Source organism: Thermobia domestica, chromosome 2 (assembly GCF_964235325.1).
Source record: "Thermobia domestica chromosome 2, izTheDome1.hap1.1, whole genome shotgun sequence".
Taxonomy (NCBI): domain Eukaryota; kingdom Metazoa; phylum Arthropoda; class Insecta; order Zygentoma; family Lepismatidae; genus Thermobia; species Thermobia domestica.
Window position 1 is genome coordinate 249,087,606 of NC_137455.1, and position 13,385 is coordinate 249,100,990.

The following is a 13,385-nucleotide window of genomic DNA, read 5'->3' on the forward strand; positions in this document are numbered from 1 at the left end:
CCTCACACACAGATGGACGTATATAACATATAGCTGAAGTATTTAACATACGTATACGTATATAAAATACGGAAGATTGTTAGATATCAGACATCCTGCAGCGACATGATATAACATCCAAGCGCGTTAAAGGCAGTAGCTGTGTAGCATATGGATAAAGTACGCTCCGTACAGATTTCCTTAGTAAACATAACGAATCCTTGTATTTGTACAATATACCGCTGTCCGGATAATGGATTTTTCTCAGTGTACAAATTACCTGCATTTGTGTTTTAAAAGTGTAGGAGATTTGTTTATTTGTTCGTTATTTAGTGATCTTCCCTTTTAGTTAGAGGTTAGATACAGTTTTCGAAAGAGAAAGTGGATTTTTAAAAACCCGAGTCCTATATTTCATTGCTATTGTTTTCTATTTTAAAATTAGAATGAAAAATAAGTATAATGATTTAGCACGGGGGAAAATCAGTGATCGAGCTTTCTTCCCTGTAAGAAGGAAATTAGTAATCACATTTAAATACCACGGTAATTATATATATATATATATATATATATATATATATATATATATATATATATATATATATATATATATATATATATATATATATATATGGGTGTGCCGCGAGAATTCAAGTTACACCTGTAGTGTGCCGCAAGTTGAAAAAGGTTGGGAAACGCTGCTTTAGAGTGTAAAAATAATTTCGCAATTCATGGTATTTCAATAATATGTGCCGTCTTGATTTTCTTTCATGCGTTTCAGGGGTAGCCTCCTCAGTTTGGGAACCAGTGGAGTGTTGGATCTGTTAAAAAATATAAACAGATTACGAAACGTTGTGATTTAGGCATATCTTATAAGTAGTGAATCGTGGGCACCCATTAAAAATAAAAGGACATCACCTATGTTGTACACTATCATCATACTTACACCAACCATCATACCTACACGAAGTTAAACTATATTACATTTAGAAACATGCATTGTATTTCCGTTGCTATTGGCGCATTGTAGAGTTTATTATCCCTTATATCCATAGTAAAGTTTACCTATGAAAAGCTTGAGATTTCTTAAATGCAAGACTTGCAAGACTCTTGCATGCAAGACCAAGACCAAGACCAAGACTGGGTGTGCAAGACCAAGACCAAGACCAAGACCGAGGATTCCAGTGCAAGACCAAGACCAAGACTGGATGTGCAAGACCAAGACCAAGACCAAGACCACCCCGGTCTTGGTCTTGGTCTTGCATTTGCTCATCACTACTGACCAATACAAACAGTTTTATAGGATGATTTGTTCATGGAAAACCACTGACCAAGAAACTGTAGAAGAAGAAGATGCAGACGGATAGGACCCTATGTAAACCCATTCTACTGTGACAAGGTATTTTGCTACGTATTTTGTTCAGTTGTCTATTGTATTACTTTTCTTGCTGTACGAATAACATGTGCTGTACAGAAAAACGAACGGTGACAATAAAAGTGTTAGAAGCCTAATATGCGTGATAGTTCGAATACATATATCCAAGATTAACATACAACATTGCATTCAATATGTACATTTTCATAGCTTTCTATCAAACTTCACATTACATACCCTACACACAATTACAATTGCACCCAACTTTAATTGATTGGAAAAAGGGAATATTTTTTCCATTTTTAAGCTTTTCTAACCAATTCCAGGGCTGCAATACAAGATTCTTCTTGTTGTCTTAGTGTTTGTTAGTTGTTTTGCTACAAGTAATCAATTATACACTTTTTGCAACAAATACAAACAACGCCTCTAGAAGGTTTTTTAGCGTTATTGAAAACTTAGGTCTGATGCACTTATTCCCTTTTTCCAATCAGTGATTCAATTGTAGTGTAGCAGCAACTTGACTATTTGTTAAATAACTTGGAATAGGTAAGTAATATTTTTAATATATCTTTAAACTAAAGATAAGTTCGATTCACTTAATCTTTATCGGGGATGAATTATTAGATACTTATATTAAAATAATTTAATAATTGTTGCCAATCTTTGGTGTCAGAATCAAATGTTCATGCAGATCATAAGACGTAAGCCTAATCATCCAAAGTTACTATTTTGTAAAAGAATACCTTGCAATCTTCTGGTATGTAAACAAAAAATGCAGCGGACTAAACGGAGGTAGTAGTTGCACTTGTAGGAAGAACAGAATTTTCAATTAAAAATTGAACCTTATTGGATGATAATACGTATAATGCTTTATAAATTTGAAATTTGACCTTCGACTTAAAACAAGGTGCGTTGGGGAGTTTAGCGTCCCTTTTCAGGAGGGAGGCTATATAGACACAGGACCTATAGCTTAAAGTAATATCCAAATCACTATCGGTTTGAACCCGAAACCAGACACGCCGAAGGCGAGCGCTGTACCCATGAGGATACGGGGTAGCCCACAAAAGTAACAATTTGTTAATGTAGTTTCATTTTGAAGAAGAGACATCTTCAATAGAAATAAGTAAATAGCTGTTTAAATCATTAGTTCTTAACTCAAACTTTTTTAGTACCTACGAAAGCAACTGATCTCGAATTCTTATTTGTACAATGTAAAGAAGAATTTAATGTATACTTTGATATGAATTGTGCTATACAAAGAAAATTTATTGAACTGTTACTTCTCTTATCAATTTCATTTCGAGGAAGAAGGTAACTGTGCTAGAACAGGGAACTTTTTGGAGTTATTTCTTATTTGAATGCTCGAGTACCAAAACATAAATTATTTTTACTTAAACATGACTTTAATAGCAATCGTCCTAAATGATTGTTGGTAGTATGTTCCAAAGAGACTTCAGCAGTGTCTCTCAAACTGGAGTCCGCGGACCCCGGGGGTCCGCGACGTCTAAAAATTGAAATGTGTTGTGATAAAATGGAACTCACAGCTGTTATGCAAAAAGTATTTTTTTCTGTTACTGAAAAGAAGAAAGCAATTAGAAATTATACCTACGTTTGTAAATTTGAATATTTTCTTTACTAAATTTCTGCCCTGAAGCCGATCAACCGTTATATAGGACTACTTCAGGTGAGAGGAATTCCTTCTTTGTTAGGGCATTTTTTCAAAAGGAGTTGTACATTAACTGCACGACGCCACGAAATTTCCTGGATTTCATCTTCCAGTGGCGGAAAGCTCCCACCACTACCACCAATTTCAGATTTCTTTTAAATTATCTTGGAAGATCGATCGCAACAGAGAAACAAGAACGTTGCTTTGATTCAATCAATTTGTGAAAAAATAGGGAAATAAAGTATCAAAATGACATATACACACAACATTGGTTTATAACCGCTTCCTTTCCAGCAAAGATAAGAACAACTCTGAAACAATAATATAGAACTGTGGTTTTATTGTTGAAGCAAGTTTTTTCCTCCTTTAATTTTCCATGAGTGATCAATTAAAAAAAAAAAAACAATTAAACTTGGGACTTGCTGTATTGTTAAGCAACAAAGAGAAACTACACTCGATGTTGTTCTTTTTCTTCAATAGCAAGATCATGTGATTAGATCATAAAAGCACGGTTTAACTATCCCTAACATTTTCAAGTTTTTATTTTCAAGGATTTAAGTACGTCACCACACACACTTCCACCTATAATAAAATCTTCTTGCATTATTTTCTTGATCTTTTTCTTGATCCTTTTCTTGTCAGAGGTAATTCTAATCAGTATATATTTTTAATACCATGTGAAATTTCAGATAACATTGCCAGGTGGTCCGCAGATCACTTTCCGAATGAACAGAGGGTCCGCGTTATCGGAAAGTTTGAGAACCACTGGTCTAGTAGACTAAGCTGGTTGTTGTTTGGCGTGATACTAACAGATGGAACCAAATTTGACAAATAAAAAATGATATTTTTGTTGCCTTAGATAACATGTTTCACCTAACATGATTTGATTAAAAATTTCAACAATACGTGTATTTCGTAGGTTCCACAACGTCTTTTGTGAATACGATAACTCAGTAATTATTAAAGGTTTACATCTAAATTTGGTTTTAAAATGACGGCTCTTTGAATAAATGTTTAAAAATCATATTCTCATGCATAAATATATCGAACTTTCTCAGCATGCAAAAAAAAAGAAAAGAAAAGAAAAAAGAAAACAGAAAAAAGAAAAAGAAAAAAAGAAAAAGAAAAAAGAAAAAGAAAAAAAGAAAAAGAAAGGAACTAACTTTAAAATTGGTCTGATAGTAGAATGTGACCGAAAATTCCTAAGAATTAAAGTAATCTACCTGTCTCTTTAGGCCTAGTGCCGAAAATACACGGTGTATTTTAAAACTATGCTTAGTAATGTTTTGTTTTATTTCTTTCAGATTCATTCCAAGGAGCTGGTGACTATGACTTCTAAGCAAGCTTCGATTTAAAAAAAATAAATCTTTTCTGCAACCGGTAGTAAGCATGGTGTAATTTCAGCAAGTTCTTTAAATGAAAAATCTGTTCCAAACAACTCTTCTGCGAGTGGCGCATCTAGCAATGAGAAAGACACCTTATCTATAGTAACAAATAGCAGCGAAAAATTAGATTATACCTCAAAAGCATCCTCTGTACCTTCAGACCTCGGTATCGACAAAGCTGCATAGACTTACTTGATATCCAGAAACTAGAACAGGAGGGCAGAAGCGAAGATTTCAATATTCCTGGTTCAAATCAAGGGAATGGTTAGAATACTCCGTTATTGAGAATTCAGCCTTTTGTTTCCCGTGTAGGAAATTTCCAACAAGTAATTCGGATCCAGCATTTGTAACTTCTGGATACAGTGATTGGAAGCACGCAACAGAAAAAGGCAAAAGCTTTCAAAAACATTGCAGCTCCCAGTCGCACAAGCTTGCAATGAGTATATATTTAGAACAGAAACAAAGAGAAGAAACGGGAGAAACTATTGCGAAAATTATGGGCAGTGACTTAGTAGAAAAAAAATAGGTATTACGTAAAATCGATAGCTGAAGTGATTCAGTTTTTGGTTATTAATGAACTACTTTTAAGAGGGAACTCTGGATGTAAAGATGTAGATCCCAGTGTACTTTTTCTGCAATTGTTTGACTTTTCCATGAGGAAGGATAAAAAGCTTGCGGAAATATGTAAGACCATTCCAGTGAACGCAAAATATAGGTCTACTAGCCCCGAAATTCAAAATGATATATACATGTTATGGCTAATACCGTCATAGAAAACATTATGAATCAAATTGAAGAAAGTAAATGCATTTTTCTGTTGGCAGATGAAACCCGAGATAAGCAAGGCATTGAAGATTTAGCAATCGCCTTTCGATATACCGTTAATATGAAACCAACAGAAAGATGTGTTTCTATCTTGAATCTTCGTTCCCAAGATGCTAAAAATATTACGTCCGAAATTATGTCCGTGTTAAGTGAGCTTACGCTTAATTCTAGTAAACTCATTGCCCAATCACAATGGTGCTTCTGTCATGAAAGGTGCAATTGGTGGTGTTCAAAGTTTGATATTAAAAGAACTGAACAGAGAAACATTGTTTGTCCATTGTTTTAACCACCAACTGCACTTGGTTGTAATGCGTTCTATTGAAAATATACCGGAAGTTAAGGACTATTTTGATTTGTGTGAACAATTGTATGTGTTTTTCAGAAAAGGACGTGTTCCACAGATTTATGAGGGAAATGCTCTAAAACGATTGCTAAGCCAAAGATGGACAGGACATTTGGAATCAGTTAGCGTTGTTCATTCACAAAAGGAGTTAATTCTAGAAACACTTGGTTCAATCGCGGATTCCTCATCTGGAAGTAAAGTTGGGCAACTTAAGACGGAAGCTATTGGGTTGTTGTGGCAAATGAAACAGACAATGTTTCATTTCCTCACAAAAGTTATGGTTAAAGTATTGGGATATCTGAAACCAGCTACTGTACTACTACAACAGAAGAAGTTAGATATTGAGGCAGCACTGAAATTAATCGAAAGTGTACATACAGTCAACTGCAAGAAACTAGAAAACCTACTGTATTCAAAAATATTTTAGATACAGTAAAAGAAGAATGTGATGCTTTCGGATGTGACCCTCTATTGAAACGAAAACGTTAGCTTTCAAGTGTGTTTTCTGACAGTATTGTTGATGCTAGTGGTGTTAACTTTGAAGGTAAAAGTGATGAAGCAGAATATTTGCGAATATATTACGAAATAATTGATCATTGTTGCAGTGAAATTGCAAATCGGTTTCAAGAAAAGAACAATGAAGTTATAACAGTTGTTTGCAAGTGCTTGCTTCAGTTAGGACCAGTGGAAAAATTGAATCCGTGAAAGGGACTGTTGATTCACAACCCACAATACCGAGAAGCATTGAAAAATTTAACTGCTGAACTTGAATTAGCTAAAACACTTATTCAGAATGTAACTTCTCTTGCAGAATTGGGTAATAAATTGCAAACATATGGGGCAGCCTTTCCCCGAATTAATCTTTTGGTAGAAGCAGCTCTAGCCATACCAAGTAGTACTGCTACCGTAGAAAACTGCTTCTCCCGCTTGACATCAGTTTTACGACCTCAAAGGTTATCGATGTCTCACGACCGCAAAGCCGATCTTGTTTTGTTGAGTTACAACAAGGACATCACCAGAAACCTCTCTGGACACAATTGTTCTAAGATTGGCAGCATCCAAAACAAGGAGATTTATACTGTGATTGTGTTGTTAGTGATTGTTCAAATGTTCAACTTGGTTCTACTATAGTGTACCAATATGAGGAGTGTATATATGCGTGTTGTGTTTGTGTTTCTTAATCTTATGAAATTTATAAATTTGTAGATAGCAAAAATCCATCATTATTTCTTTCGAACATCACCATAAAAAACTGATCAAAAATGTTTAGAGGTACAAGTGTAAAATAAAGCATGTGATATTTGAAGAAATATAAAGTTTCATATCTAAGGAGATGTAAATAATAATACAGGTAAGATGTTAATTTCATTTTTCCAATATGCATATATTTGTTTAGGCCACATGTATTTCAAAATATTGATATAAGATTTGGAGACCCTTCTCTGTAGAATCTCTTTGAAGATACAGTAGAGCGTCGATTATCCGAAGTAATTGGGGGACATGGGTGTTCGGAAAACTGGTTTGTTCGGATAATCGAACTGTACATGTTTATTTGCCATGCGCGAAGCGGCACGCCTCAACTCTAAGCTGGCGCAGCTGTCGCTGTGAACAGCTTTGATACTGCCGCTACTTCTACAGCCAGTGCCAAACCGACAGAAGTGTACTGATTGTTGAAACACAGCGACTGGCGGCTTGGCCGGTCAGCAGCGCCTTATGAAGGTCCCATTAAAAGCAATGTTCCGCCAACGGTGGCTCAGTGCGGCGACTACTGTGGGAAACTTGGTTTGGGAGTGAGGGGAATGATGGACGGTAGGGTGGGAGAGTAATAGGTGCGAGCGAGTACACAGTTCGGTTAAGCGGTCGTTCGGTTGACCGACGTTCGGATAATCGACGCTCTACTGTAGTATGAAATCTCATTACTCTCTAGATGTTTTCAAGTTTCACAAATATTTTTTCAGTCGATCAAAAATTAAAAAACGTATTTCCTGTACTAATTCTTTGGAAATTTTAATGATTGGTTCGTTCGGCCAACTATTTTTTTGAAAAATATTTCTTTTATTTCCTTGAAGATGAGAAAATGGAAGAAATATTTTGTTGCCATAACAAATAAATAAAAAGGAAACACATAGTATTCTAGCTTTCAGGCACAGTTGTACTAACGCTATAGGGGAAAATTTTAATAATAATTCCTTCACGCTGTAGTTTTAGTTTTAAGAGCATAAGAAAACATTAATCATCACACACAGAGACAGATATTATATATATATATATATATATATATATATATATATATATATATATATATATATATATACAGGCCCGTATCCAGGGGGGTATAGGGGGGCCGGGCGCCCCTAAATTTTTGCGGGCCCCTCCTAAAATTTTCATGGTAGGCTTGCAAATGAACTATAATATGGTTGGATCGGGCCCCCCTTATATTTTTGGGCTGGCTATATATATATATATATATAATATAGGGGAATTGTACCTAAAATGGCATACCACTTTTTGGTATTGATATTTCTGAGAGGCCGTTATTCAATGGAGCTCGAATTTAAAACAAAATTATGTGTTGGTCTTTGAACTTTTTACAGGCCACGTTTGAAGACATAAAAGTAAACATAAATAAAGGTGTGGACAAATAACTGATTTTGTACGCAGTGTGCCATTTTAGGAATGTACTTGGCTAAAATGGCATAATTGTTACGGTTACAGATATAAAATGTTCTTTAATGTGAAATACAAAACTTAGTGAACAATATGTGCAACATACGATACTCTACTGAACATCACTCCTGAGCAATATAAGCTCTAAATGTATATTAAGAAGTACAATGTTGTATTTAACGTAGATAAAGATTTTATGATCATAAACATAATAACAATGAACCTTGACTAATTAAATAAACTGCTTGAATGGAGTTTTACATATTGGACACATAAAAATTACACATTGGACTAAACCTAATTACATACAGAGTTCACAAACATAAATCTTTGTCTTTTTTGATATTCCTGCACATTCTACGTGAGCCTATCTCCGACAGGTCATACACTGCAACCACTCTTCTCCTGAACAAGACAATGAATAAAGTTCATTACAATAGAGGCAGGAACAGTCATCATCATCATCATCATCATCATCACTAGGTATAATTACTTCAGATTCATTTACCGTATCAAAATTTATATTCTTTTTCACTTTCCTGGCAGACGTTTTCCGGAGATTTAACTTCCTTTGGACGGCTTTCTTCTTTTTTCATTTACATATGAGCTTGCGGTAAGAACTGAGCACTTGTCTGTTCCTCTTCTCTTCCTTTTGGTTGAGTCATGAGAAACGACTGGAAGTGGTGAGATTTGTTCTACACTGACGCACTTAGGAGGTAGCAAAGTTTGTGTTTCCGTAGAAGAAAAGTTGGTTTTTCCTGCACTTCCTTGAACTGCATTAGGTAATCCTTGAGAAGAGGTTCCCTCGTGGTTCCTGGACGTAGATTCTACAGCGATTTCAGCTTCTCCATTTGAAGCGGGAATAGATTCCATAGTTTCAGAAGGGATAAATAGATGTTCTTGAAATACTCCAGGATTAATAGGCCACAAACCAGTGTCGCGGAAACCATTTTGAGCATTTTGTGCAGTAGCTGATTTTCCATATGCCGAACAAAATATTGGTGCCAACTGATAGTGTGTTAGAGGCCTTCCAGGATGAGACTTAAGCCAGTAGTTGATTTCTTGATGGTAGAAAGTTTTCAAGGGACCGAAGAAACACACATCAAGCGGCTGCATACGATGGGTACAATGAGGAGGTAGACACACCATTATAATTCCATTTTCTTTTTGCGAAAGTAAGAACGTCCAGTGATTTATGACTAGGATGTCCGTCAACAACTAGAAGCACATTTTCATCAGCGCTAGGTTTCACGAACGAAGCAAAATGTTTTAGGACTTTGAGAAATCCCTCACTTGTCATCCACCCGCTTTCTTCTGCTAGTTCTAAAGTCCCCGGAGGAGCACCATCAATCAATTTATTCTTCCAATTCTTTCGTGGGAAAATAATGACTGGAGGAAAAAAACCATGTGGACTCATGATGGCTACCACAGTGACATTTTTTCCACGCTCTGCACTTGTTATAGATCCCACTTGCTTTTTTCCCTTGGTGGCTAAAACTTTCGGCGGTTTCTATACTGTAGACAGACCAGATTCATCAATGCTCCATAATCTCCCTGGAGTTATGTTATTGTCCTCAACAATTTTCAGGTACACATCAAAAATTGATTTAACAGCCTCCTTGTTAAAACCTTCAGCTCGTGCGATGGAAGTCGGTTCTGGACACCTCGACGCTATATCAGGGTTTCGCTTCCTAAAACCTTTCAGCCAATCCCATCCAGCAATTCTGTCCTCCCTGTTGAATCGATGACTTATACCATTCCTTTCAGCTAGTTCAAAGGCAAGCTTTCTTACCTCTGTAGTTGTCATGCCAAATAACCTTGACTCAAGGAGCTTCAAATGAGCGACTAATTCACGCTCCATTTCCCGACTGAAAGTTGTCTGATAATGTCCTAGTCCTCTCATAATACCTGTAAATATTCTTGTTCTTACCTTGAGCTCTCCGTCTTAAAGTTTGTAGCAGGTACATTAAAAGTCTGGGATGCTTTCAACCAACCCATTGATCCTGATGTGACAGCTTTAATTGCTTCTGACATGTTTGTAGGATCCCACTTCTGTCTATCAGTTGACCTTACGTATTTTCCGACCATCTGAAAAGATACAAAACAATAAATATTGATTAGTAAATGCAAATTTAAGATTCAATCACAAAATTAGATACAGTAGGGCATTTCATGTGGGCTACCTTTAAAACTTAGGTCCAGGTATTGCATAATTAGATATTAAAAAAAGCCTTCTGCCGCAACAGCCCGAAAGGGCCAGGGCCTGCTTCGCAAGTAGCAAGATACCATGATTTAATTAAAATACACTACAAAATACTCCTATCAAAGTTACCTCAACAATAAACATATATTTAGCAATCACATTGTTTAATTTCACCTACAAATATTATAGGCTCGTATATTAAATTCGAAGCTAATTTTAATAATTTTGCAAATATTAGGGCACAACGGCCCGGAGCAAAGATGTGCCGTTTTACCCTTGACGCCATATTTGCTTTCAATTGATTGACAATAGCTACCAAAAAATCCTTTGGAAGTTTGACCTTCACCAATCGTTTCTGTATATGTATCTTTATACGTAAAAAATATTGACATGTTCCTAAAACACGAGCTCTTCAATAAACAAGATACTTTATCAACAATAAAAAAAAGTTGCAACTACCTACCTTTCTGAAAATATTTTTTCTCTCTTCAATGAGGACTCCGTTCGCGCCACCATTCACGCTGTTTCACTGGCGCCTTACTGGCTTCCACCACAAATGTTCTCAACGTTGCCAGATCTACAGCTCGGCAAGAAACCATGCTATGCCGTTTTATCCGAGTATGCCATTATAGGCACAATTTCCCTATGTGTGTGTGTGTGTGTGTGTGTGTGTCCACCCTAATTTACATTTAGCCCCCCCCCCCAAATTTGGAGGCTAGCTACGGGCCTGCTCACATGTATCAACAGTGCCTACGGTTGTGAAAAAAACAGTATTTTAAAAAAGGATGGCAATTCATTTCATATATATGATTGGGCATTCACAATTGACACAGCAGCTATATTTGTTTATCATACATTAATTATAAAAAGAAGCAACAGCATCAAATATGAATAAGAAGAAGTATTTTCTTCGAAACAAGCTTCAATAATTTATATGGTTAAGAGGGTCAGTGAGTTGAAATGGGATTATTTAGATAGATATTTCAGTTGTAGAACGAATTCAGGGTGCGAAATCCTGAGAGGATGGAAGAAATTTACCTCCACTTAATATTTTTTAGTTTAATTTCCACACCCATTAACAAGTTATTGGAGTAAATAAAATGACACAATTCTCAGTAATTCATATGCAATTAACGGGTGAACTAGTGATATGGGAAGTCTGTGGCGTACGCAAAATTTAAAGAAGGAAAGGGTTCAAACATTTAATCTCATATTCTTTCATGACAAGTGTGATTTTTGTATATATATATTCTAATATAGTAAATATTTAATTTTTCCTTAATATCCTACTTACGGGAAGAGTTAAACCCAAAAACCCTTGCATAAAACAGTGTGGAAAGACAAACAACTAGAGTTATTATGATCTGACAACTTTGTATACATACTTCCACACTATTTAATAATCACGAATGTTCATATACCTTCTGTATAAGACCTTTGTCAAAGGATTCCAATGGGAAGAAGGTTTTTTTTTTTTTTTTTTTTTAAGCCCTATACACAATTCGATTGGGATGATTTGACACTGTCCGTGCTATGTTAAGTGTTGGTTACACAATGCAATTTTATTAACTTCTGCGATTTCAGTTATTATATTCCTAGTTGGTTCAGTGGCTAGCGCATGAGCCTTTCGTGATTCGAATTCCACTTTCAATTCTAGATATACTGCCTGCATCTCATATAGTGTCGGTGCTGAAAAAGTACGGTAAAACTTTAATTTGATTTGATATTTTGTTTGATTTGATTTCGTGTCTCTCCCAGTTACATAACAAATTACAGAGGGCTTATCTCAAAACAGATTTGAAGTCCTCTCACCAATTATCGTCAAGCAACAAAACTTAGAAGATTATTTCTTCTGTAACAAGACCACAAATTACTTTACGAGACGAGATGAGAAAATCCATTTTAGAGGATCAAGACGAGACGAGAAATAGTTCTTCGTAAATCGAGACGAGACGAGAATCCTACAAAAATTTAGAAAGGTTTTCTCTTGTGGTCCACGAAGATTGTAATATAACAACATTTAAATCATTATGATTATTGAAGTATATTATGTAATCACTTGCATATCTTCAAATGTTGATGAATGCTCTTCATTGTGTTCGTACAATCACTTTAATAATTTATGAATTTTTACTATGAATAGTGTAATACTAAAACACAGATCTAATACTTCGGTGAACCAGTGTTGTCCACGAGACTTGACAAATATCTTGTCTCGAAGATGAGACGAGAATTGTCATCTTTGTAGACTCGTCTCTAATTTGAACATACACTTTTCGTCTCGTTTCCCAGAAACTTCTGTATTCTGGATAACATTACTTTTCAGCTTCTCCAAGTACTTAGTTTCTCAGCCACCTTTGATGTCATTTGTTAAATTGAGCTTATCTTTTAAATATAGTTTCTTCCTAATCAGATTTTTTTTAAAGATTCGTCTCGCAAACGCGAGAACTGTATCTTGTAATATGCCGAAAACATTTTCTTAAATGCAAATAGCTAATCATAACAAGCAGAAGTGGTAAACGCATTTGATCACCGTACCTTCTGCGTGACGTGGAAAACGGTGAATAATAATAATAATAATAATAATAATAATAATAATAATAATAATAATAATAATAATAATAATAATAATAATAATAATAAAGGAAGAAAAATTAGTCGGAGTACTCGTGATTAACTATTTATTAATCGACTTTTATTTCCTTGGTATAACGACATTAATTTGCAACAGGTTCATGGTGCCTCAGTGGTAAAGCACTAAAGTCTGGTTCGATCCCAGCTCTCCTGAAGTTAGCTTTGTAGTGGACAAATATTGTATGGATGAGTTTCTTGGAGTTTTCACATTTTCTTTACTCCATCATTTCGTTCATTATCATCATCACCGCCTCAATTAGGCTAGGATCATAATTGTTACTTAAAAGAAATGGAACTAATCGCTAGCAAGC

General features: G+C 35.4%; 1 protein-coding gene across 1 annotated transcript in view; it reads left to right on the forward strand.

The window, feature by feature from the left end:
• LOC145679387 (putative chitinase 10) overlaps positions 1–13,385 on the forward strand; it is a 378,497-nt gene that overhangs the window by 231,494 nt on the left and 133,618 nt on the right. The window lies entirely within an intron of this gene.